The 24,579-nt window shown below is 39.9% G+C and overlaps 1 protein-coding gene across 9 annotated transcripts in view; it reads right to left on the bottom strand.

Annotated features, from left to right (window-relative positions):
* Positions 1-24,579, bottom strand: part of OTUD7A (OTU deubiquitinase 7A) — a 121,337-nt gene that overhangs the window by 70,183 nt on the left and 26,575 nt on the right. For all 9 annotated transcript variants that reach the window (XM_027657615.1, XM_027657613.1, XM_027657617.1 and 6 more), the window contains 3 exons: positions 13,182-13,254; positions 5,788-5,904; positions 5,137-5,242 (listed from right to left, as the gene is read on the bottom strand). The gene's annotated coding sequence lies outside the window, so the exon portion shown is untranslated. The remainder of the gene's footprint in view (positions 1-5,136; positions 5,243-5,787; positions 5,905-13,181; positions 13,255-24,579) is intronic.

Raw genomic sequence — 24,579 nt, 5'->3', positions numbered from 1 at the left:
CCAACTTATCAACTGGCTCTCTCTTCTTTTAGCTATAAAAACACTACTAGATCTCCATCCATATGCTCTCTGCCCTTATACACACCAACGACAAAGAAAGATCAGGTATGGATAGCCTTTGTTTAATTCTATTGAAATTCTTTTGTCTTTTCAAGAGGGGCAATTCAAAACTACATGAGTTTACTTGCAAGCATGTGACTAAATGAACTTAGGTTGGGCTATAGTTTAGTTCTGAAATGCTAAAACTACCACAGAGCCCATGCAGCATCCAGAACAGATGGACACACTTATTTTGAACTGTTCTGATTTTAAAGGTTTAACACATTAGAAACTTAGATTTTCTAATCACTTTATCTGAAATATTAATACTTCCAGAGAGATACAGATCATATTTTTACCACGTGGCCACTGTCTATAGCTCAGTCTGTAGACACTGTGCTCATATGCACATCATGTTATTAACAGTAAAAACAATGGGAGAGAAATTCTCATGAATTTCATGCTAAATAACTAAAAAAGGAGTGTTAAAGTACTACAAAAGTATACTGCATGAAATATTCAAACTGTATCCTTCTACTGCTCTATATAGGTAATTTTCATGTTATAATATATTAAGACCTTCTTAGATTAAGGTGTATTTTTTTAGAATGACAGACTCTTGCTCTAAACTAAACCAGTCAATATTTTTTTCTTAAATTACATCCTAATGATTAAAGCGTCCAGTGAGAACATTTTTTTAAAGGATACATTTAATTCTTTTCACCCAGCTCTTGAACCACCTACCTTGGAAAAACAGTTTTACTGAGACAAAGGAATCATCAAGACAAACAAAAATTTGCTGAAATTCCAGGAGAAACTACCTTGGACAATACTGTCTAACATATTAATTTTTTTTTTAATACACTGGCCTGAAAAGCTCTGTGAAGTTGCTGCTTTAGAGACATGGATTCAGTTACAGCAAAAAACATGATTTATACAGTTTGTGCAAACGAGAACGAATCTCATTTCTCACTGTGGAACAGGACTCAGAAGTATTTTACTTTATTTCTGGTAATTAGCAAAAGTATTTCAATTTCATGAGGACTAAGTAAACTAGTCTAGTGCACACTGACAAAATAAGTGATGATACCTGTGAAGGCAGATACCAGAGGTAAAAAGCATGAACTGGAGCGTTTGTTTTCTACATTTGGAAAAGCAAAGCCCTGTGTTTGCACTCACTGACAGTATGTACCTCATGCAATAAATATTGTTGCTATTATGTAATAAAATTGTCTCATAATAGACAGTTATTAAAATAATCAATCCAACTAGCAATTAAATCTCAAAATGACAGAGCATTGCCTATAATTAAAACACACTTCTACTTTCACCCACATTAGGCAGAGCAGCCTGAGTATCCTAATACAGCAGTTAGTCTTTATTAATTGCACCTTAATGAGGAGTCCTAGGACAAATTCAGTATTGAAATTCAGAGTACCATCAAATGGTACATCATCTTAAATTAGCCTAAAATGAACAGTAACTGCCAAATGATGAATTCTAGAGTAAGCTGCCCATAGTGACAGGTAATGTGTCCCAGTTATCTGTAAAACCACATGTCACTGCTCTGTAATAAGCCAACATACTTCTGTAAAAATACCACCACAGCAATAGCCAAGATGACAAATAAAACCGAATAACATTTCTGTCTTATCACTCTGACTACAAGTTATAGTAACTGCATCAGAAAATTAAAAGTGAGCTTTATTTCCTATTGACAATCCCCTACTCACTACAGGAAGTTCTGGGACATTGCCCACATCCCAAAGGGGGCAGTTTCCTAAGAACTTGTAGGTAGTATTTGTTATGCTTGGGGTGGAAACAGCAGATGCCTCATGCCTGATGCAGATGCGTAAAACAAACCAGAATCTAGAAGACTCCTGTGCCAAGGATGAGCCCAGAGCAGGCACTGGGAGGGAGGGTGAGAGACCCCTCGGCTTATTTACACACCAGAACCCCACCTTGTTAAAGCAGACCTCGAGCTTGGCAGGACCTGAGTTGGTCACACAGAACAAGCCCCAGCAGCAGCACAACGGCACCTCTGGCTGGGAGCTTCAGCCAGCTAAGCCAGGGGTTTCTTTTCCAAGTTGTGTATCAGGGAACACACAGAGAAGTAAGTTCCATAAAGCTGGTAAAAGAAATATCCAAGAAAGATCTATTTTTTGCAACAAATAACTAAAAGCTTAGAAGTGACTTTTGTCATCAAAAAAATTTTAGATGCAAGGTGGAATAATAGATTACTTCATTTCCTCCTTTCTCTTCAGCTCTGCAGGTTCCCTGGTCTACTCTGATTTTCTACTTTTCTAGACCTTGAAAAACAAAATCTAACTGAAGTATACAGTAGAATTAGATACTTCAGATGCACAAACAAGACCCAGTGGATAGATCTGGTTTGGATGAGACACATAAGTGTTGATAGTACATACAGTGCTAATTAGTATTACCTGAAAGCAAGGCAGGAAAAGGTAAACATACAATGTTAGGACTCTTGAGAATCAAGTTTAGAATTTTTTTCAGTTAAATTAGGCACAAAATGATGAGCGATTAGAGTCTAACTTGTCTTATGCAGGCACTGCTTACCTCTGTTTGACCACTCTCCCCAACAGGAGACTGGAATTGGCTGGAGTCACTGCCCCAAGTAAAATAATTACAAGATTAAAGAAGCCATTACCAGGGATTGCCTTTGCCCCAGCAGAACAGAGCAATGCAGTTGTTCCACGCTGGAGACCTGGCAAGGACAAACAAAACTAGTCTGACACTCGAGTAGAGAGACAGAGACTTGCAGACACAGGGCAGGGTCCAAACTCACAAGGACTTCTGAAGTGACAATGGATCCAAAGGAAAAATTCTGTATGCAACACTTGGACACAGCTTTTTCTCCTGATCCAAGTGGATACTTATAAAATTCTCAGCAAGAATCCCAAAGGTTTTACTAACAACTATTCTTAATCCTCAACAGCTTAAATAAAAACCAGTGCCCACAGAGAAGGTTGGAGCTTTGAAAAAATTTGTGCACCAGCTATAGAGAAAATGGATGAGTTCAGCAACAGTTCAAGAACCTTAAGATGGTTTGGGACATCAAGTCCCACTTCTGAAAGGAAGAGAAAGAATCTATGTTCAAGCAGAGACAGATAAAGAATTTATGTTCAAGAGGTGACCTTTGCCAGTCAGAGACAAAAGAAATGCAAAAAGCAAAACAAAAAAAAAATCCCCAAAACCCAACAAAATTAATTCTTGAAAATAGGAAAGAAAGATTTGTGAATTCTAACTTTGCTTTTTGGCTTGACTTAATCCACACCCAGTCCAGTTTGTTTATATGGATTTGGTATGAAGGTTTGCTTGTAAGGAAACATTTTTGAAGACAATATTGCATTTGCTTTTGTTTAAATTAATTCTGAGTTAATTCAAAAACTGTCATGTTTGTAGATGTGCAATTGCTCAGGCATCTCTGAGGGCAATATGTGGAAACCTCTGCCCAGAAGCTTGAGCTGGGGCATCTTTACAAGGCACTGAGAAGATGTGTGAGAACTGGGATAACACAGAAGTGGGAGTCTAGGAAAACCTGAAGAAATGAAGGCAACAAAGAAGAGAAGACATGAGACAACAGAATTATTATTCTGAGGAGTGGGGAGAAGGGCAATGCATCTGTATCAAACATATAACCTATGTTTGATTAGTCACTATTGCTGTTGAAAAAGTGGTTTACAGTGAATTTCAAACCCAAGGTTAAGCTTAGAAACAAATTAAATTCTGAATGATTTAATGAAGACACGAAGGCAGACACAGTTTCCATGCTGCAGTGCTATGGACTGGTAGAACTTCTGTTGGGACTCCTTCACAATCCCAGTGAACAATGACAGGGAACTTATACTTGCAGTAATTAAAATTAATCTCTACAAGGTATTTTGCCCTCACATCCTTAAGCATTGAACTTTCATTTTATAATCAAAACACTATTAGGCTTAATAACAGTGTACAAAAAATAAGACCCAGCCTCCAACGCTGCCTGGGGGAATGTGGCATCTCACACTGGCACTGCTGCTGCACTTCCTGACCTGCAGCTCATGCAGGTCAAATATAATAACAGATCACAAAACAGTTATAGCTGTCAAAGTCACCAATATCACACAAGTCCTCTACCTCTGTATAAGGATGTTTTAACCCATTTTCAGTCTAGCAAAAAAAGCAGACAGAGTTGAAATTTGGACAGTGCATGGCCTCGAGACTGTGGTTCTCACAGTGGGATGCACAGCCAAGGGGGCCAGAACAACATCCTGGCAATAACTGTAGGCTAAACTTAGTAAATGCAAGAATGCAACATTATCATTCAGTTCTAATGTGTACAAACATTATAATACAGTCTTTAATTATATCCTCAATCTGCCGTTTTCCTTCATTTTAAACACTGATTTTAAACATTTTGCAGAATTGATAGGGCTCACTAAATCAGCAATTTTTTCAAATGTTGAGTTGAACATAACCATTCAAGTGTGGCCCCAGGAACTTGACTTACTAGAAGCTTTTGAACCTCTTGAAGGGAGGTTCAGGAGTCTTTTTTTTCTTCCATGAAGAAAACATGAATGAGTTTAGTTAAGAATGTGCCAACAAGTAATGTAATTATACTATTTTAAAAACACAGTTAAGGAAGACAGATTAGTTTAAAAAACACTATTAATTTTGAGTACCTGCATTTTACAGAGTATTTAGCAACTCAAAATTAAAAATATAGTTCTCATGTACTTAATTTTAGTGTAATATTCAAGATAGATGCTGTGGTGTCCAATCAAAACTACAGACCACAGTTACTCATCATTTTTTTGTGTACGTGATAGAGAGTAATTATTTTCAGCTCCATGTAGTTTGCTGCTGTAATTTGCTGAAGGTCCCCTCAAGCACTTCTGTGGACCTCATGTGGTAGGAGAGGAAAAAGTAGTAGGGAAGAACATCTCAATCCAGCCCTGCTGCCAAGGAAGCGTTATGTGTAACATAACATAATTCCAGGGAAGAGAGACTTCTGTGTGAAAAGTTTGGTTTAAGCAATGTATTTAGCATCACTGAGAAATTCTAGAGCAGAAGCAGGGACAAAATCTGACTTACCATGATAGGTTCTACTTGCAGAAATCCCCCTTCTCTCCTGCGTGCCCTAACTCATTTTGGTGAAGCAAATGAGGCAGGCATCCACACTGGTAAACCCACCTTCTCCCTGGAGAATGGACAGAGAAATCAGCAAGTAAATGGCAACTCCCAGCAGCTGATATCAGCTAAACACCAGTTACTAAACACCTTGTTCTGTTCACTGTCCTGACCAAGGCTGTTCCTCTGGGGATCTTCCATCTAAGTCACCCTGTGGGTTAGACCATGTTATTACACAACAAACTGCTAAGAAATATAAAAACAAAGAACCAGGCCCAAAACAGAACTTCTGCAGTGACAGATCAACTGCTGCAGCAGTTCAACATGGCAATGGTAGGGGTGGGTTAGGAACTTACACAGCATCCAGGCTTTGGGAAGCCATTTAATGAGTAACACTGCATCATCCACCAGCTCTGTGTTGCCACAGGCAATAGGCATGCTGGTAGCCTGTTAATAATTTCAGTTGGTTTCTTTGGTTAGCTACACTTAATTGTTGTCAACCAGAAAACAAATTAAAATTTTCCTTTTCTTCACCACGTCCTTTGCTCAGCATTTCACAACAACTCAGGGACACATGCTGATAGGGGGGGTGGAGGGATGGTTACAGCTACTTACAGGAATGAGGTAAGTAGGCCCCTTTTCTGTTCCTAGTATGTTTGCCTATTTAGGAAGACAGGAGGCAACTATCCAGCTGATTTACTTCTGATTTTGGAGCTCTGCAGTATCATGTGCCTGTGAGGATGGAGAAAAGACCAGAACATGTTTTACTGTTTTACTCCAAAAGTGACACTGTAAAGTACTGTTCTGCATCCATTTGTCATACCCAAAGCACACCTTGACCCTGGAACACTAATCTGTACCACTATTATGGGAAAAAAATTTCTTCCTTTCCTCCAGCTTTGACCATTCCCAAGATTGTTACGAGCACTTCAGTATCTCACTGTTGAGATCACAACAGCTTTTCTATCAAGAACTTGAGCCAGATCCCAATCCAATTCAGATTAAACAAAGTCCATTATCAAAAAGAAAAACAGAAAGGAAACTTTCTGGAGGGAAAGTGCCTGACCATTGGCACACATGAACCCGGACAAGAGTGTTCTAAAGGGGAACTCAACGAACCCACTTGGGCTGCCCTAGGAGGGGCATTGCTTTGGCCCTGCAGAGCTGAGCACATCAAATGACAGCTTCTTGTAAGTCCAGCCCTCTTCCTGTTTGGTTTAGAGAAACAGAGGCAATATACCTCAAACCTCAGTTTAGAGGGCTGTTTTTCTACCAGTTTGACCAGTTCTGTCAGTGACAGAACTGAGTAAATTATTCCAGCTGATCCAATATATTTAGTCCCTTTCTGCTTATGAAAAATTCATCTGCAAGTTGAGATTTACTGATTTATTTTTTTTTCAAAAAAAGTGATATGATAAAAAAAACCCCAACAAACCCCAAACCAACAAAGCGCTGCAGCCTGATCTAAAAGAATCCTCAATATTAAGTAAATTAGCCATGAAGCACAGACCCGAGTGGTTTAATGAGCTTTATCTTACATGTTTTGCTTTCTGACTGGATTTGCAAGCATGTTGTAGTTTATCTAGTTTTAACCTCCTTTACTTGCTAAGAGACCAAAAATGATCTGCACATGCTCTTCTTTTACAGCCTGTTTAGTGATACTGGGACCAAATATCATTATTTCTGACAGTGGTTAGACTCTGCTTCTCTATTACTCTGTGTCATTAATCAAGGTCTTAAAACATAATTCTGTAAAGTTTTTAGGGATATAATTTTTATAATTTTTAAATACCAAGAATAATTGCTTTCTCGGAATTCTTCTAATTTTTATTCCTCCTAGTTATAACATATTACACTTTCTCCTCCATATACAACTTGCTTTTTCTTTTGTATTTATGTAAGCCAATCCACAGATTTGTAAAATATATTTCTTTTACAAAAGACAGGCTGACAACCTCTGTTTTCCATTTCCCTTTTTCACTCTCTCAGCTATATTTTTTCCAAGTATATGCTGTCACACAAATATATTTCAATATAACACACCTTCACTGGTCATTTTTAAAGCCATCAGACACCACCTGCTCTACAGGTTCAGTTGAGCTTTCACCCGGTCAACTCATGGCAGCCACCAGGAATACTGTCTAAGTTCACTATTCTGTGGAATTCCACTGAAAAGGGAAAACAGCTATTGGAACCTGACCAGAAAGAACTAAGCAGTCTCCATATTCATACACAGAGTATTTCCAAGGGGTAGTGGTTACAAAACCAGCATATTTAAGATTTAGAAAACAAAGATACAACTCCATGCAGTTGGGAACTTATATGCACATTTTTACAAATACCTACTGAATTTCATATGCGAAATGTTACTTAGATTGTTGACTAAAGATCAAACACCTTTGCTTCCCAGCATTTTAAGAGACAAGCCAAAATAGCAAATCAAGAGGCTTTTAAGAGATTGCCCAGATGCTTTTTTGACTCTTGCAGAGGTCTTTATTTCAGACTTCTAGATTGAAGCATTCCCCACCCTTCACTCCCAGCTCACTGTAGTGTTTATATTGCTGTGTGCAGATGGAACAAGTACACGTAATTACACCAAAATTCTCTTAGCTGAAAAATGGTGCTCAAGGTCTTTGAGTTCATCTGATTCCTTTCCAACAGCACCATTTCATTCCCAACACACATCACAGTCCCACACACAGAGCACTGGAAGCAAGGGGTGCATCAGCAACGCTGGTGGGGAAAACAAAGGGACCCGTGGCTGCTGTGCTGCTCTGGTGCCCTCACATCCTGCTGCACGCTCACAAAACTCAATTAACACTTCAAGGAACAGCATGGAAGAACCACCCAGAGTATCACTGGCCATCAGAGTGCCCCTCTGTCTCTCTGCAGGTCCATTTAAAAGAGCTGTTTTATTGTAGAATTAAAAACCAGCCAGGATGGAGCCCTCTAGACAGAAAAAAGGTGAAGTAGAACAATGAACAGGCATTGAAGGGACGGCACAGAAAAGTCTCTCCTGGTTTCTCTACCTCCTGCTAACACCATCCCTGCATCCTTGCATGCACCCACTGGATAACAAATAAGAGGGTAGGAGAATGAGAGGAAGTATATTGGTCTCATCCTAATTGGGTGAAATTCATCCAACAGCACAAACCAAGGACAAGGAGACACAAAACATGTCTTTCCATGCAAAAGCCTGGTACCTGTGCTTGTAAATTAGGGATTGAAATGAAACTGTAATTGCCAACACAAGCTATGAATTTGACCTCAGTATTCAATTCTACATTCAGCTGTTTGGTGAGTCTGTCAAAGTGATTCATACATAATGAAAGAAAAACAAATGACAGGAGTCAAACTGAAACAATCACAAGAAAATTTTTCTGGAAAGAACATGAAACATTTGCAGTCAGTTCCTATAAAGGTAATTAATACTCTCAAAACTCAATTTGTGTCTTGTTTATGGCATAACCAAAATGTGACAATCTCTCACTAATGACTCATGAAGGTTTTGGTGTAGTAATATCTTGGCATGATTAAACTCTAATAAGTACTGTATGTTAATGCATTTATTAATCAATATATTGATTAAATTACTGTTTAAGTTCAGATTTAAAATTTTATCTTTGAAAATCAAAGCAGACACTTCCAGTCATGCAGATGATGGCTACACGTGTTTTTTTATTGCATACAGTGAGATTTCCAGTTTCAAAATGCAAACAAGAACCTCTGTGAACAATTTTATTCTGATTGGTTCCATCACAAAAGGCTGTAACAGGACAGTACAGCCACAGTGGAAATGCCCATTTGGAGGTTTTGTCAGGATTAGGGACTAAGGTGTTTTTTGTAAGAGCTATTGAACACTGACAGAAGCACTGAGGTATTGGAAAGCTGTCTGTACATTCCCTTTAGCTCTCAGCAGCACATGTCACTTCGAAGCAGCAGGTTTTTTGTCCAAAGCTCCAGTTTAACACGTGATAAACCTCTTGATTATGTTTTACATCTGTAGTAACATCATAAAGAAAACACAGTAAATGTCTGACTGATCAAAACCTACAGACACCTTTTTATAATGGAAAATTCTCTTTTTAATTAAAGACCTTACACATGACACATACTTCTTTATCAAAAAAAAGCAAAGGCACTTTTCCAGTGCCTAAATCTAAACTCTCACGTTTATCCATGATCTACATTCATCTTCTGAAATAAAACAGCTACAACCCCAATCGAAGAGGAATCCACCTTTTGAGGTCTTCTAGGTTTCAGCATCATCTTTGAGTCAGTGCTGACTAGTTTTCCTGGGAAAGTGGTACAAAGCAGATAGGTGGAGATGGGGGATAACATCCATTGTTCACTCGGGGACAACAAAAGTGAATTAACTGAAACATCTTCCTTCTCTTCAATAGCCAAGGAACATTTTACCAAGAGTAAAAAAGACTAAATTATTTCACTGCCTAGTTACACATCGTTAAATTAATCTGACTCTTCTGTGCTGTCAGAACTGCAGCCAGCTGCTCCCATCAAGTCTCTGTAAACAGGAATGAGAAATAAATACAAGATCATAAAACTTGTTTTTATCTCCCCAATATTGTGAACACCTACACTTCATTGAACAAACTCAATTTTAAATGCTATCAAATAAGTAGCTCTTTTTTCCCTAGCCATTGAAAGCCCAGAATTCTTAATTTATTGAGCCCTAAGGGGCTTTTTTAAAGTTAAAAATGGTATGGATCTAAATTGAACTCCAGAAGCTGATCTTGACTACGTATCTATCTGTGCACTTGCATTAAAACATCTCAGAAATTAGGAACCAGAGGAACTCCAATACTGAGAAAATACTTTGGAAAAAAACGGTTACATTTTCTACTCACAGTGCTTATCCTGATAAACTCATACCACTTCTGTTTAACTTCATGAAGAAAATGTTTTTTTTGTTTTGGCTTTTAAATAAAAAGTTATCTGATTTCACCTATCAGCTCAACAAATACTCATTTTGTTGCCTTACTTTCTTTAAAGGAATAAGTTTCAGGGAACAAAAATTATGCCACATTTCCACACATGCAAAAGTCCCAAGACATGTAATTCAAATCTTAATTATTTTTTTCCTATATAAACCAGTCACAGGATTTGCAAAGAAAAGAAATTTTTCCCCTTTCATAGTCAGAATACTGAAGCAAAATCCACATAAAAACATCAAGTAAAGGTTATCTGTAAGCTAAAATACAAATTTCGTAAAGAATATTTAGTGTGGTATGCCCCAGCTTTTTGTTAACATTTGAATTCACTGTTTTCATAAAAACTCTCAAGAATTGTGCTGTACCCTAAATCACAGACATTAAATTCCAATTCTAACATTTTTTCTCTCACACACTGCCATCATTACTAACATAAAACATTGAAGTAAAAATTTCTTTGTGGATAATAGGAAGCCAGCAAGTGCATTGGTGTAGGTTTCAAAATAATTATCATTTGGCTTAACAGTTGAAAAAGTTATCTTTTAAGTCATGTTTACATTTATTTTGTCTTGAATTTGGCAGAGCTTAGACCCATACAAATATACTGGCATGATTAGTTTTACTGTTTAGACTGTTCACATAAAGGCAAACACCTCGTCATCAGCATGACAGTGTGTCTGAGATCTATTAGAACACACAGGAAGAAATCCTAATTTCATTGAGGCCAGAGAAAGCTGTCCAGGAGCTTCACCTATTAAACATCCTCTGCATATTGTGAGCTCTCTAACTAAGCAAATACACCCAAATCTCGGGGGAAGATGATCAATACATCTCAACAGTAACTGACTCTTTTTTTTTTGTAGTTCAAAAACTTTCATATTAAAATGTTTCAGTGTTCCAGTTTAAAAAATATATATAAAAATATATGTGTATATATAAAAATCTGCCTTGCTCGTTCATTATCATTTCCCACAAGCCTCTCAGACTTTGGTACAAGACAGATCTTGAACTACTACTAATCACTAGTTCTTTTCATTAATCAAAGTTTCTAATCACAACTCTTCTATCATACTCCATTACAGGCATACAAAGTTATTCCTTTTACTAATCTCAAAGTATGTCCTTCATTCATTCCTTCTGTCATTCCTAGGCAGAAGATGAATGACTTCTTAATTTCTGATGATTTCTAACTTATCTTCCATAAATTTCTGATAAAAAGCTATTTTTAAATTTTATACACATGCAACCCCCCCCCAGCAGTAACTGCTCAAAGCTACACTGGGAACTGTCCCTGAAAGTCAGGAGCAAAGCAGCTTCCAAGGCCTGCAGACACTTCAGGAGTGGCTGTGTTAGGAAAACCTCTGGTTAGAGAGCTGTACAAACTTCAGCAAAGCAGTGGAGTGCACTGCTGCAAACAGAGGTATCCTCTTCCAAAAGAACACAAAAGCAAGCAATTCAAGTTACTCTTTTACATCTACACCAACCACCTCGTTTGCTGACTTTACAGGAAAAACAGCCACAGTTTCACCCTCCAAAACATATTTACAATGCTTCATCAACTTCATAGGGACCGTTTCACCTTCACAAATAATAAAAGCAACTTTACTTTTAAAAGAACCATACTTTATGAACTATAAAACACACCTCTAGATACAAAACCTGACAAGCTCTGAAGCCCACTACAGAAGAGTAGTACTAGGTCATATTCCAAAGTACCTGATCAGCTGTGACAGGACCTCTTTGGTCACTACTGGATGACAAAATATAACCCAAAAGTAGAGCACGCAGTGTGTACAGATGCCTAAAGGCTCACAGTGTAAAGTGCACTCTCCTGTTCATTTTAGCTTCACCTCATGAGACCTATTTTCCCCTAAATCCTATTTCACCCAATAAAGCCATTTTCCAGTTGCCACTCTCCTGATAATGCAAAAAGAAAAAAAAAAAGATTGACTTGGAGGTTAGTGAGAGGCTTCTTGTGAAAACAGAGAACCTGCCCCTGTTTTCTGTGATCATGGAACCATTGTTTCTCTCAGAACTGAGGGCTGAGGGAGGAGGAAGGTGGGCTGTGGTCAGCCCCGTCCCCACGGTGTGGCTGAGCCGTGGAGGTTCAGTGGCTGCACTCAGAGAGACTCAGTGTGACCTTCTGTGCTGCTTCCCCGCAGTTGCCCAGGGGTCAGGGGTGGGTGGGAAAGGAATGGGGAGCAAAGACATCACAACCTGCAAAGTCTGAGCTGTGCTGAGTGATAATCTTGCATCGTGAAATGCCAGCAGAGCAAGCCTGACCTCTGGACAAGACAAGGAGATTAAGGAAAAAGAAAAATGACTAAGGGAAATTCTCCCTCTGATTTAATGAGGTATGTGGGGGAGAAAATATTATGAACTGCAGGCAATAACTCTCCTATCATTCAAAATAAATATCTACAGCTCAGATGTCAATGAAGGTTTTCCAAAAAAACAATTACTCAAAACCTCTTGTTAAAGGAAGACCAGAAAGAATTAAACCATCCTTCTTGTTTTTCAGAGATGCTCTAAGTGGAAAACATCATGATTATATGATGAGCTGTCACTCAGCTACAACCCACTCAGTTCTATTACTGCTTGCTACAGCTACTTCAATATTCAGCCAGCTCAGTTACCTTTTATATTCATCACATGCAGAAACTCTCAAATGCCCCTTATGACACAGGGCAATCCTTGCCCTCAGAGTCCAAACTGATTTGATCTCTTTTTGCTTTATTGCAATTTAGGACTGAACTGTGAAAGAGAGTAGGAACCCTGTTTCCATATCCTTTGGATTTCCTGCACCACACACATTTTTCTCTGCCCTTCCTTTTGCTTTCTAGAAGACTGAGGTTACAGGGTACAGTGAACCATTTGCATATCAAAGGCAGCAGCACTTTACATAAAAATGAAAAGCAGGCTGGTTTCTGTGACTAAGAGCTCAAGATTTCCTTCCTCTGAATCTGTAACTGCAAAGTCAGGTGTTACTCAGTTCACCAAGACTGGTTCAGATAAATATCTTAAAAGTGAAGAAGCTCACCTACTACCTAGTGTTACCTGATACATATTTGCCAGAGACATTTTCTTTCCAGACACTCTTCTGGAGCAAATAAAGACCTCACTGTCTTACCTGAAAGTTCAAAGATCACAAAGAAACAATTCTTATGTATCTCAAGTTATATTCTCATTGTCTGAGAATGCTGAATGGCACTACCTTGGGGTATTTCAATGTCTTTTTCCAGCTGGTCACCACAGTCTCAGATGTGTCAGATTTTGTTATTAAAATAAGCAGGATGACTTTCTGCTCTACTTTACACAATCTAACAAAAGGACATATATACAGAACCCTGTCCAGGTTCCTGTAACTTCATGCTGAGGTAGGAGCCTTGCCCTCAGTTTCTACATGGAGGTGCCTTTTCCGAATCAGAATGCCCAAGCCTGGTGTTAAGGTACACACAAGCTGTTAGTGCAGGAGAGGGAGCAGACCAGGAACTCTGAGCTAACTTGTGACCTTGGCCAAGCCCCAAGAGGCTCAGCCTTCACACCATAATACTGCACCCACTGTGCTCATCAGGAGGCAGAAGGGATTCAAGCATTTGCTGAAGTTCAATGTTTCACACCTACCTTTTACACCCTGGAGGCATCAGATCAACCACCATTAACCTAAAACCACCATCACCCTCCAGAAAGCAGACAGGCAAATGAATATGTAAATACAACGATATTTATAGTTCTGTTTCTGAGAAAGACCCTTCCTGCCCCTTAGTAGTGGTCTGTAGTGCTTGGCATGCCATGAATGAGGCTAAAGGTACAAGCTGTTGTATTCCTGGGAGGCACAATACCTGCCCATCTCTACATTGCTCCCCTACCCTTTTTGCTGGTGGTCACAGACAACAGGGAGGTAAGTGCAAAAAAGCTTTAGAAGGGGTAAAAGAGGGATGCAACCACGTCCCTTCTCCCCCATAACATGATTCTGACATGTGACATCAATTTTAATGACTTCCCTGCCTAGAAACGTACCTGGCCACCCACACACCCAGACAGAGCAGAGAGGTGGGAACAGCAAAATGAATGACTCAGAAACACCAGCTGTTTACCACAGTGTCTCACTACTCCAACAGCAGTGGGTAGTGTTTGAGCTGTCCTTGACCTGCCAAATCCCTCTTCAACTACTTCCCACCATTAGAAATGCTGATGTGTTTCCAAGTCCTACCATGAATGCATTACCAATTGCATTAGAAAGATCTATCTGCTTCAGATGGTTTAAAAGCAAAACAGGTAGCAGACAATTCTTATGCTCAGGAGAATCATGGAATACTGGCAGTACAGAGGATTACACACTCCTTTGACCTATGCCAGCCAATCAAGGTGGTTTATCATTCATGACTGATTTCCCCATACGTCTTCAATGAGAGTCAGATCATTTGAAGAAATTGCACTGGATCAGTTTTTAAAATCAGGCTGTCTGAACAAACTTCCTTCCATTTTCCATCTATTTTTCACTTAATAAAGCACACAATGCAATGGCAAGCTCATGAAACACAACACAAATGTGTTTATGAGTGCATTGCTATTTGCATAGGAATCTTCATGTTAATCCACTTCCCTTTTCAAGTAAATTTTCCCAGATTCTCAAACACATTTCTGTACCAATGCTCTGTGCCTTGCACAAAGCCAATAGTAATTCCACCACCATGTTAGTACAGAGAAGGAACAGAAGAGTTGCTGCCATCACTCTCTGTAAGCCTTTTAGGATTGCCAATCATCTGAAATGCTGTGTCCTTTTATTGCACTTTGAGTGGCCAAAGGGCCACTCAAACCTCCTCAAACTGTAAATTGGCCATGGCTGCTGAAGTCTTATATCTTATGGTGAATAAATTGTTTTTTCTTTAATGGCTGCTAAAGCAGACACTGAATTTGTTAAGTATTTGGAGAAAACTGCACCCATCTTCCTACAAGGTTCTAGATCTGTGCTGATTCTTCCAAGACACTGAAAAGGTAATCCTACACAGGAGGTGCTCAAGAACCTGGGTTCCCCAGGGGCTGACCAGACTTGTTTGGTTGGAAACAAGTGTGAGAAAAGCAGCCACGTTTCAGTACATGTAGTCCTACTCTCTGGCAGTCGACACCAAAGAGAAATGAAGGAAAAGGATCTTTCTATTAAACTTCATGAACTGGTAAGAGATAAAAGGCACACAGAACATAAGTAAATACTGACATCTGACCAGTGTGATCTAAGGATAACCACTGACAGGTTCACAGGGATAATCACATTCAAACCAAGGCTGACTGGATACCCATGTGAGCATTTTTCACTGCTCTATTTCTTATGTGGAACATGGAGAAGAAACTTAAAATTCCCAATGCCAACAGCATACACATTTGGGGGGGGGGGAACAAAAAAATAAAATTACAATTCAGCTATCGAAACTATCTTTTACATCCAGCACCATCTTTAGCCCAATCCTGCCTTTTTGCCTGCCTGATGTATTCAGAGGTTGTTGCTGGAGTCACTTCCTCTTGCCTGTCCTATTTAACAAATGTAATTCAAGAGAATAAAATCAACTATTTCTGCAATAGCAGAAAGGCACACAGTGAACTGTGGAATACCAAATCTACCAATTCACTTTATTCAGTGGATACAAATTTTACCCATAATACTTCTCTGTAACTGACTGATACCAAAACAGAACAAATAATTCAGTAATCACACCTGCACCCAGAACAGTCTGTCTTGTTCAGGACTGAGGTCATCCAGAGAGGGGAGTTTGCAGTGCAGCTGCTGCACTTTACATAAACACAGAGCTTCCATGGAAATTTGAATGCTTGCTTCTCACTCCTCCTCCCTTTTTTTTTTTTAATATAATTTTCCTATATATTTTGGAAAACTGTAAATTTTGTGGCCAGCTGTGGGGTTTTTTTCTAATTTGAGAATTAAATACATCTCAAAATTATTTCCTATTGTAAACAACAGAGCTGTCTGATGATTTTAGCATGATATTAACAGAAAGTTGTTAACTATTTTTATAGCATAAGACACCATTTTTAACTGCCTAACCCTACTTTTTAAAAGCAGGCAAGACAGATTTTAAAAGGAGAAATGCCCAGCAATCCAGATTAAGTGTGCCAAACTGATGTTTTATGCTTACATGGGTACAGACTTTCAGTGGCAGAATAACCCAGTGTGCACTCACTTCTCACAATGCTCAGTTACTCCAAAAATGACCCTCCTCCTCCACATCTGTCATTATGCTAAACAAATAGCTCATCATAAGGGAATAGTTACTGTCATTTCTCATGTGCTAAATCTATATTCTCTTCACAACACTCCTAAGGGTTCACTTTTATTAAGAGCATTATGCAGTGTACACCTTCTCAGCACTTGCCAAAACCACATTCTAAACATTTCTCAAACCATGCTGGTAAAGTTTGAATGCACAGGATAACCCAAGTCACATTGACAGCTACCATGTAACAGAGACAGCCAAAAAATGGTGCAATACCAATACATGTTCAGTAAACCCCAAGATAGCTTAATTATAATATCTATACGTTCATGTTTCATTGACCTACATCCAAACAGATTCAAGCTCTTATTTTGCAAATAGATCAGCATGAGTGCATCTTTTTTTACCCATGTTCCTGAAACAAGCCACAAAAGATAAATATCAGGTGTTTTGGTGTTGGCCAGTCTAGGTGTTCTTGCTGAGCCAAAGTCCCCCACTGAAGCCAGCTGGGAATCCCACTTCAACAAGCATTCTTAGTGGGACCCATTCAAATTCTCACACAGGCTAGCAGAATAAGCAGGAAGTTCAACAACAAAAAAAGGAAATATATTTGCACATTTCAATGCATTAATATAATGCAAGACTTCCATTCTTATTTATTCAAGTTCCTACGTATATGTAAAAGAGGATGAAGAAGTAAAATTTTCCATTTCAACTATGGATTGTGCTAGAAACAGCATCAAAAGAGGAAAATGTGTCTCTGCCAGTCCAGCTGAATGTCATCTAGTCAACTGTTATAAAAGGTACTTACTGAAATGAGTGGCACAATCACCATTTCTTCAATTACAAAGAATCCTCTCTGAAGCTAAAAAAATGCAACATGGTTGTTTTGCACTATTACTGAGTGTGCTTGCATTACATCAGTGTTTGCATCAAAGCTGGTGGTGCAAAGAGGAGAGCAAAGCCAATTTTATGAACTGATGTAATCAAGCCCAGCATCTCTCTGGGGTTTTTTTGTTCCTGTGGCCACAATGACATCAGCCCACTCTGCCTATTCAGTAGTGCAGGGCAATGACAGCTCTTCACCTCTGCTCACACACTTCTCCCTTCTTTTTCTCCTCTTTTATCGTGTCAGGATGTACAAGCAGGAGGACTCCGCTTTCTTAAGTCCTATTTCAGTGGGACACAACACAACACTTGCCTCAAATTTGTCTCTCCTTGCTCTCAGTGCTTCCAGCTATGGTACACAACATCAAAACTTGACGTCAAGTGGAAAGAGAAATCCCAGGAATTTAACTAAGCACATCTAACCACAGTAAAGTGGGTCAAGGATTTCCACACTGGAACCCACACTGTTCAAGGAACAGCTGTACTTCAGTGGAGCACATATTTATCCATGCACAGGCTGGCCTGAGGGATTATGGAGCTGTTTGTGTGCCCAGCTGGTGCTGCAGCCCCATGACACCCACGCTGCAGTTCCACGAGGTCCCCCCCAGCATCCCAGTCTGCTCCCACAGCTCCAACGTGTGTTTCAAAGGCTCCCACCAACCCAGGCAAGTAACTCTGCTTTTCTGTATCAGGTTCTCTTCCTGTAAAGCCAGAGTAATTATAATTATCCTAATCTTAAAAAGAACTTACTGAAGAGAGGTTGATTCACTTTTGGTTGACATAATCTAGCCCTGGAATTCCCCATCTAATTCGTTCCCTCATCTGAGACACAACATCTAGGCCAGAATACATTAAAGAAAACACATTTACACATGGAATATATTGTAAAGCTTAGTGACAAATATGATCTGTTACTGAGACTACCAGTACACACAGAGTACATTTTGTGAGTTTTCCCGCTAAGAGATTCCTTGGGTCTGCTCTGCTGTACAGGACACAAACATACCTCTGCACAGTAGTTGGTATCAAAACTGTTCCAAAGGAAAAAAAAAAAACAAACAACCACCAGCAAAAATATCTACCATCAAACCAACCAACCTATCAACCAAACAATCCCCCCATCTCTACTTCTTTCTCAATGTCTTAAACTATTAGAAGAAATGAATAAAGAGAAAATAGCAGTATCTTAGGTACTCACATTTCTAGATTGATTTTTTTGAAGCTTTTGCACTGTATTATATCTTTTGCAAGGTTTAAAGAAGGCAACATTATGGAGCACCTAGGCTACAATGAAAGTAACCTTGCCATAGACAGAAAAAATTAAATGTCATGCTAGATAGCTATGCACATCAGATTACCACTGATTTCTTCTTACCCACTTTGTATATTCTTCAGCTGAAGTCAGATAAATAATTTCCGTATTTACCCTTACAAATGTAGACAATAACAAAAATATGATTCTCTGTAGCTGAATTGCCTCCTTCAATCCCTAGAACTGATGATTTTTATCTGCCAACTGTCCTTCCCATTAGTAAAAAGTAGCACAATCCCCCCACATCTGCTATGATTTTTGAGCAGCTTACCAAGTAACACACAAAGAAATGAACAAACATCTTCTTAACTAGAAGTCAAATGCAGTGGAATAAAGTTATTATAAATGTAGAAAACTACAAGTGTGTTTTTATTGACAGAAAGAAAATGTCATGTACGTGTTAAAATGTATACAGATATTACATGTTTATAGAATTTATATGTAATATATAGGTATATTATATGTATACTGCATCTATATTATCTATATATCTGCATATTATGACTATATTTATACAGATATAAATATACATACTTCTATCTCTAGATATTATAGGTTTCTTAACTAACATGACGTGGGAGAAGCTGTCAATTTTAAACAGAAAACCCCTAGCCCTTCTGTAAGCCATGCACTTAGAGCCTAAAGGATTTATTTAATATTCTTCTTGCGGCTGACAGACATCTGACAACACAGAAATGTAACATTTCATTTAATTTCTCCATAGGCTTATTCCACTGAGCCCCAGATGTTTTAGCAAAAGAGACAGAAAGATGTTCCACATTTTTGGGGTGGGGGATGGGAAATTTGTTTACAACAAATGTCTCTTGCTTTATTAATTTATACAAAGAAAAAAAATGAGGCGTTAATTTTTAAAAATAAATAAAAAATAATTAGTAAATTATTCTTGTTGATTACCTTGCTTGTCTCTTTTCTTTTTGTCTTCCTTTTTTTTTTTTTTAATGTGTGCTAAGGCACCATGTGTGGCAGAAACCAGATGGAAGTTTCTAGAGGACATTCCATGTCATCCTCCTAAACTTATCAACATATCAATTCTTTTCCCTCTGTCAGAAAAAAGTCAAATTGCTAAAGAAGACAGGAATCTCTTTCTAGTTTCATGTCACATGAATTAAGCAGTATATAATGACATGCAACTGGAAAAGATGATAATAATCCCTAAAATGCATTGTAAGGTAACTACGCTCCATTTCATTGCACAAGCCTTCCAGAAGCCTATTTCATGCCTTTATTTAACCTGTAATAAACTATGAAGAGGTTTTTTCACAGAGCAAGCAGACTGTAACAGAGGTGGAGATGACACAAGGCAAGAGTTTCTAACACAAAGGCACACCTTTCCCAGAGGCTCAGATGAACCTGTCCCATGTCCCTTGGCAGGGTGGGCACAGATAACAGTGCCAGGTGTCTTGGACTTCACCCCACTCAGGTTTATTCCTTCCCCGGTCGCATTCAAAATGTGTGTAATTTGTGTAATTACTACAGGGGAACATTTACAGAAGCACTTCTGAAGTGCCTGGGACTGTACCAATGAAGTCCTTCAAATAACCAAATACAGCACTTCAGGAAGCTGGTAGAAGATCAAAGTGATGCCAAACCAGTGAGAGGTTATGAAAACATGTCATTTAAGGAAGCTCAACTTTCCAACAGAACATCTTGGCCAATAGCAGAAATCTGTCGAGACTAAACTGTGATGGTCAGTATTTACTTTAAAGGTATTTAAGCTCTTTTTGCACTTCAATTTGCTCAAGATTGCATTTAGTCTGAAATGCACAGTGTAAGCAAGACAGTTGGAGAGGGATGAGTTCTGAGTTGTTTAGAAAGAACAGAAAGTGTGATATAAAACCACTGTTGCCTGATAACATAGATATTATCATAGTCTAGAGGGAAAAAATATCTTTACTCTGACTACAAGTGACTGAATTCTGCTCAAGGACAAAATATTTCCAAAGTTTACCTGGCAGAGTTTCGTCAACGCCACCTTTAACTGAAAGAAAAATAATCTTGTACATTAGTTAGAAGACTAACCCTTTATGTTGACAATTAATGAAGAATCACATATACAGCAACTTAAATATCATTTGTACACCCCAGCAAGATACAGCATCCTTCCAGAAAAGGCAAAGATGTTCCACAGCAATACTGGCAGAGCATCCTTATATATGAATAAAACAAAAATGCATCCAGAGTGCCCAGAGACCAACATTCAATAGAGACACTGTCCTCCTGAAGAAGGAAAAACCTGCTCAACTCCAGAATAGAAACCTAAAACCTCCAACAGAGCAACTGTGTTACTGACTGGAAGGACACTGGGCAGCACAGGAAAAAAACAGACCCAATTTTAGCAGTCAGAAAATATAATGGGGGTTCCAACTGGAAGTGAATTAAGCTCAAGGTTGGAGACAAAACAGGGCAACTGCCCATAAACAGAGTTTCCAGCACTGCAGAGGTACAGGGTTATTATACCAGACTGCAAAAAAGAGGCTATTGCTGTTTCAAGAAAACTTCCATGTAACAACACAGGAACAGTGCCTGGCAAAATGAGCCCTGAGTTTCAACTGGGTACATCTGTGACGTAAATTAATTGGAATATTTCCTGCTGAGACAAAACTGAAACAGGAAAACCCACCCCAAGAGGAGGATGAGATGCCTGATACAGAAGAGGAGAAAATAAAATCTCTTCGTTGTCTCTCCCTCTCCCTTTTCAGATACTCATCTATCAAAGATGTCAAACAGATGATATGCCAGGGCAACGACACAGCAGAGAAGGGATCCCACATCCCAACCTCCTGCTCTGAAACTCTGCCTGACCTGTGGGGTATCCTAAGGACTGAATCACATTTCAAGCTTTAAATGGAGCAGAAAAGCTTTTGATACACTATGAAAAACAATAAACTAATTAACATTTGAGCAGACTTCAGGTCCCACAGTAGATCACTATCACTCATATAGCGTTTACAAAAGTCATAAATAGCTTCAGCAAAGAGCCAGCAGAGATGTACTGTGTGTAGGACAGTCAGATGTTCCTGATGGCTGGTGCTGCTCAGGGCAGACCAAGTATTTCAGAACAAAAAACCAAGAACAGGAATCCCACACAGTTTGCATGGTGCTTCTCAAGAATCTGTGGAAGCTTTTCCGGATAAAACAGGTTTCTAGATTAACATGTAATTTTCCATCTCTGAAATCACATATCTGCGATTACTCATGGAACAGGGTAAGAGGAGAAGACTGAGTTGGTCCATCTGCTCCCTGCTGCAGTACTCCCTTCCCCACCCCCATCATTTCTGGGGAGGTTCTCCAGAAGCTGCTGCACTGGAAATGGAATATGGGAAGAAACCTTCCATTTTGTCTTACATTGCCATTTACAGTTTTCCTGAGAGAAAACAAAGCCAGTATTTAGGACAGATGGGACACCAAGTTCTCTGTCTCCTGCACGCTGGATTTATCAGCCACGTGCACATCACTCCTCCAGCACATCGATGGAACACCTGATCTGAACACATCCAGGGTTTCTGACTATGACTCCAACTGAATGTCCCATGGTTTGATTACAGTCACTGCAGGAATTCCCAGGCAATCATCCAAAGGCCTCACAAAGCACCCAGACAAGAACAAGCCTCACAAAACTGTCACACGTACAAAGCCATGGGATCCCAGAGGACAAATCACTGAAGAAAGACAGAAAGCCCTTCTTAGGTAGAGGCTGAACTTCCTTAGAATAGGTCATCCTGACACTGGGCTTCAGGAGGGAGGAACTGTCACTGTAGGGACTTCAAATTCTTCAGAACACAGATGGCAAAATTGGATACATTATAACACTGCCTTTATTGGGCTTTAATTTACCTCAAACTTAAAAGCTTTTGTGTATGTTTACCAATGAGCAGAAAATAAAATCAGTTTTCCTACATAGCTTCACCCTTAAATATAAATAATGCAATCCAGTCAATATTCTCCAGATCCTTTGGGAATTCTCACTCCAGACAAATGTTTTTTATTGCTGAAGCACATATTGACCAATAGTCCAAGACAGAGTGAACTCCCTGTTCAGATTATCTCCATTTCCCTTATAAAAACATTTCTTAACCACAGGAAGGCAATTTTTGATGGAGAAGGAGAAGAAACCCTGCCATCTTCCCTAAGGAATCTGTTGTATACATTAGCTTATGGGTGTACATCTGCATACCTGTAGTGGTTTGAACCAGGTTTTCCCCCTGCAGTTATAAAATGGTAAAACCCCACGGGGGTGGTAACCCTTGAAGTTTTAGCCAATGAGTGCTTCTGCAAAATATAAACATATCACAACCAGACTGGAAGAGAAAGTTGTAGTTTTGGGTGGTAGAAGAAAGTAGTCATGTTGTGAGTGCCACGAGGAAAGGGGCTCGGAGCCCCTTGGGGCCCCCCAGCCCCAGTTGGGGACTGCAGAGACATGGAACAGTGTTAGACTGGGCTAAGTGTCTGTAGTTAAGCCGGGAGATGTTTTCTCCACCGTGGGCAGCAGCAGGAGTAGCGATAGAACAGCACTGACCGGAGAGACGGTGGCACAGAGCCACAGAAGAGAGCCATGGAGCAGCAAATAAACATGCAGTGAAGCAGGCAGAACTTCTGCAAGCCTGAGAGAGAAAGAACAGCAGCAGAGAACAGAACTAAGTTTCTACAGAGAGAAAGCTTGGGGGTAAGAACTGCAAAACTCCCCTAAACTTTCTTTGAGATCCCTCAAAATAGAGGGGGTGGACTCTTACTGATTAGAAGTCCTAAATGGGTAAAGGAGTGTAGTGGTTTGAACCTTGTTTTCCCCCAGAGGCTGAAAAGTGATAACCCCCAGGGGTGGAAACCCCTGGAAGTTTTGAAGTTCTGTCCAATGGGCGCTCCTGCAGAAATGTAAACATATCACAAGCACCAGAAGAGAGGAGTTGTAGTTTGGTTGTTAGAAGAAGCAGCCATGCTGTAGAACCACGAGGAAAGGGGTCCGGAGCCCCTCGGGGCCTCTGGGGCCCCCCAGCCCCAGTTGGGGGCTACAGAGACTTGGAACAGTGTTAAGCTGGACTATGTGTCTGTAGTTGTGAGCTGGGAGATGTTTTCCATCTTGAGTGAGCAGAGACAGAGCAGAAGCGGCGGCAGTGTCCAGAGACTCTGGACAAGAGCCAGGACAGATAAGAACTGAACCGGAGGAAGCAGCAGAAGCCTGCAGCAGAGCTACGGAGTTCTGGGGGTAGGAACTGATATTAGACCCCCCAAACTCCTTTGAGACCTCCTGGAAGGAGGAAGATGATGGACTCTTGCTTGAAAGAGCCTTGAAGTGCAGCATGCACTGCAGAGAGGAGCTGAGAAGCTCAAGGCATCCTGAAGCTGGACCGGGACGGAGAAGGAATGCGGAGGGGTTGACCTTGGCCCCCCTCGCTGCTGCTGCTAAGCTAGCAGCCTTGAAACAGAGCACGGAGCTCTGCAAAGGGGAATTTGAATCCCCTGAGGAAGGGACTTTCACGAAGATGCCCCTGCATTTCGTGATATACCTGTGGTGACGCGAGTCTGGTCCCTGCTGGCAGCCCACAGGTGAGGCCTTCGCTTGGACCGAAGGAGAGCCGAGGGGCTTGGAGACCCCCTTGTGTGTATTGAACAGAGATCCAGCTACAACAATCCAGTTACTGCTGCATGCATGAGATGAGGAGACCTGCTGCCTTAGAAGAAGCTGCTGCCCTGAGAGACTGGAAGGGATCTGTCCTTCTTTCCCTCCTGGACTTTTATTTGGAGGGGAGAAGAGATCTGATCCATTGTAAATATTATATGTCATGGTAGAGATAGTTGTGATTGTGTGTATAATGTGTTATAGTATTTATTTGTACAGTCATTGTAATATATTCCCTTTCCCCCACTTTGAGTCTGGTTGTGTTTTGTCTGGAAAAACCCATCTCACATTAGGTTGAGATGTGGGAGGGGGGATGGAGCTAGAGAATTAGATTTTGGGGCTATCTCAAACCATGACAAGGAGCCAAGAAGCTCGGTTGTCCTGAGAGCTCAG

The sequence above is a fragment of the Corapipo altera genome, unplaced genomic scaffold (assembly GCF_003945725.1).
Source record: "Corapipo altera isolate COAL_440 unplaced genomic scaffold, ASM394572v1 308, whole genome shotgun sequence".
Classification (NCBI taxonomy): Eukaryota; Metazoa; Chordata; class Aves; order Passeriformes; family Pipridae; genus Corapipo; species Corapipo altera.
The sequence above is the reverse complement of the archived record's forward strand: the minus strand, read 5'-3'. Positions and strand labels throughout refer to the sequence as shown.